This window comes from Mus caroli, chromosome 17, assembly GCF_900094665.2.
Source record: "Mus caroli chromosome 17, CAROLI_EIJ_v1.1, whole genome shotgun sequence".
In the NCBI taxonomy this organism is placed as follows: domain Eukaryota; kingdom Metazoa; phylum Chordata; class Mammalia; order Rodentia; family Muridae; genus Mus; species Mus caroli.
In genome coordinates this window covers 53775190-53778647 of record NC_034586.1, presented here as the reverse complement: position 1 = coordinate 53778647, position 3458 = coordinate 53775190, and positions in this window count along the sequence as shown.

The following is a 3458-nucleotide window of genomic DNA, read 5'->3' as shown; positions in this document are numbered from 1 at the left end:
ATTTGAATTGTACAGACCTGACCCAAGAGATTTCAGTGGAGAATGTAAATATGTGGCCTGGAGAGTGTTTTTGTGGTATTTTGGTGAGAAATCTGGCTACTGTTTTGCCCCTGTCTGAAGAGTCTGCCTGAAGCTAAGGTAAAAAGACTCAGATTAATTGCACTGACAAAGGAAGTTTCAGAAACGCCCATCACAGACTTTGTTCTCTGGTTAAGTCTCATGACGAGCATTTAAAACAAGCTCAGCAAGCCAAGAAAGGAGAAAATATAAAATATATGGTTTGAATATTAAAGGGGCACCAGGAAGTGAAATGACACTGACTCCTGTGTTCAAGGATATTAACTTGAATTAAGGAAGTAGTGACCTTGGGGTAAGATCCCACCCAGCTAAGTTTAGGTCCAAGCATAGTAGTACATGCCTTTAATCCCAGGAGGCAAAGGCAAGCAGATCTCTGAGTTCAAGGCCAGCCTAGAACAGAGCAAGCTCTAGGTGAAGAAAAACTTAAAATCCAGGCTTAATGGACCATACCTTTAATCCCAGTGCTTAGTAGACAGGCAAGGAGATCTCTGAGTTCAAAATCAGTCTATGGAGCAAGTTCCAGTTCAGCCAACCTTACGCAGTGAAGGAGTTGGAAAACAGAAAGCTAGTGATAATGTAATAGAACAATAGAACACATTCCAGCCCCAGCAAACAACAGAACTTGTCAGCTTCGGCCATGTGGCTCTTACTTTAGAGTCTAGAATAGAAGGGGCTACTGTGACAATTGATGCTGGTTAGCTGAAGCTAAGAAACTAGTGGTGATTAAGAGATCAGCATCACTGAGGTGAAATCTTCTGATAAGTATTTTCTGAGAGCACAAAGAAGTTGTGTTCCAGAGAAAGCCATGGTTGTACCTCATGCTACAGCTGTACTTGGTAAGGTGTAAGAGTCACCCAGGTGGTACTGGTTTTAAAGGCATGAAGGGGTCATGAAGAGCAGCTGAGGCTTGGCACTGTGAGAGGCCATGGAAGGACATTGGTGAAAGTGCAGCCTTAGTTGAAGTTGATGGCCCAGGACTGAAGGAGTCATGCAAAGGAGTTGATGCTTGGCACCACGAAGAGAGCCCTTGAGAGGCTATTGGTGAAGCCAATTGTAGCGGAAGACCCCAGTGTATTGGAGATGCCAGTCCCATGAGATGATCACCAAGAACAGAAGCACCAGTGGAGTGGATCAACTTGAGCTTAGATTACTACAGAGGGCAGAGCTGGAGAAGTGACACCAGCCCTTTGGGGAGCCCAGAAGATCATGTTATCAATTCCAGACACTGACCAAGAAACTGTAACATTGAAATTGCCTTGGAGACCCCAAGATGTTCAAGATACCAGAGCTTTGGGCTATCTGCTGAGGAAAGCTATTAGGGAATGGAACAAGCCCAGCAGAAAGAAGTTCTTGCATTCAACAAAGATGAAAAAAAGAATTAGAGATCTGAAGACCACTTTGACATCAGACATGGAGATGCTGAGATTGGAGTTTGCCCAGCTGGTTTCCTGTCTTGCTTTGGTGATTACAGCTAAGTGATTGCATGAATCTCATAGGAGACCTTGAACTTTGGACTTTTAACATTGTTGAGACTGCTAACGAAGTTGAACTAAATGTATTTTGCATTATACTATGTTTAAGTATGGCCCCCATAGATTCATATGCTTGAACAAGCCTATGGTGGCCAGAAAGTGGAAAGTGTTTATTTGTATATGCTTGGCCCAGGGAGTGGCACTGTTAAGAGGTATGGCCTTGTTGGAGTAGGTGTGTCACTGTGGGGATGGGTTTAAATACCCTCAACCTAGCTGCATGGAAGTCAGTCTACCACTAGCAGCATTCAGGTGAAGATGTAGAACTCTCAGCTCTGCCTGTACCATGCCTGCCTAGATGCTGCCGTGCTCCCATCTTGATGGTAATGGACTAAACCTCTGAACCTGTAAGCCAGCCCCAACTATATGTTGTCTCTTATAAGACTGTCCTTGGTCATGATGTCTGTTCACAGCAGTAAATCCCTAAGACACCTGGGGATCTCAGAATTGAGAATAGCAGGGTGGATCCATTCCCTACCTGCCTCTACCTGCTCTGGAACATATAACTAAGGACTGTGGGCACTGAGTCACATAGCACACCTGGATTCACCTTGCTAATCCTCTAGATAGCCCCCAGTGGTCAGCCAATGAATCTCCCTTCTTGTTGCTTGCAACTCTGACCAAAAAACCCTTGGGGGTTGGGGGTAAGAAGGTGCAGAATCAACAGCAACTCCTGAATCCAGGCATCAGACCAGTGGCAAAAGCAGACTCATTTATTGCAGGAACTGGGCACACCTTTATCCCCACTTGCAGCATCTCATTGAATCTCAAGTATCCAGGTGTGATGGTGTCTCAATGGCTTGCTCCATCGCCTGACCCACCATCAGTGGTCTTTAGCTGTGCTAGGTTAGCTCATGGATGAAGAATCAGCTGTGCATATGCCAGCATTGTGGCTGAGCCTTCTTGCCTAAGTTCCTCCTACATTTCCACCCTTTTGTTTTTATTTTTGATGGCCCAAGGGGTGTTGGAGCTCTTTGCTCCAGCCTTGTTAACCCCACCTTAGGGAGCCTCTAGAAGAGTGAAGTGTGCCTGTCTTAGGTTGACAAGTAGGTTCTTACCCATCATTGACTACCAGCCATCAAAGGACAGCCACCCCCAGAAGACATATCAGGGTATAAGGAGGGAGTCTAAACAGAAGCCTCACAAATTTCTGTGAGCCAAGCTCTAATCTCTCTGGGAAGGCCACAATCTGGATGCTCAGGAGCCATGAGTACTCGAAGCATAGATTTGTTGATAGAGTGTTGCCGAGAGACATGTTGTACAAGACACTTAAGCAATATCATTATTATTATAATGCCTCCCACTATAGTGTAAGGTACTATCCAGGAAGGGTCAAAAAAACCCTTTTTATGTCGTTCCAAACCTTTTCAATGAATTCTGTATCAAAAGCAAGAATAGGTACCCTGGTCTCACTGAGCTTGGAACTGAGCAGTTTAAGAATTTGTTGAATCAGGTTCCCTTCGTGTAACGGGCCAGTTGTTCACAGGCCTGGGAAATATTTTGTACTTGATAGGGTGTAAGGCAAATTGCATGAAAACAGGAATCCCAGGGAAGTAGAGACTTATCTCTAGCAAGTGCCACCTCCTCAGCCGGGTCAGAGGGGAGGAGGCTTCGTCCCTTCCTCCTTTTCCATGGCTGGTCGCATGTTCTGTACCGGTACCCATCATGGTGTTGTGGAGTTCTGTGAAAAAATACTTGCCTATCCTTGCCCCTGTGTCAGCAAGGGGGTGGGTGGTTGTCAAAGGCACCTGGGAAACCTGTCTTCATTTCTAAGGGACTCTGCCCATAAAGATGGAGAGTGCTTAAGAGAAAAGGGCCATATTGTCTTACCAGGTTCCTTTTTTTTTTTTT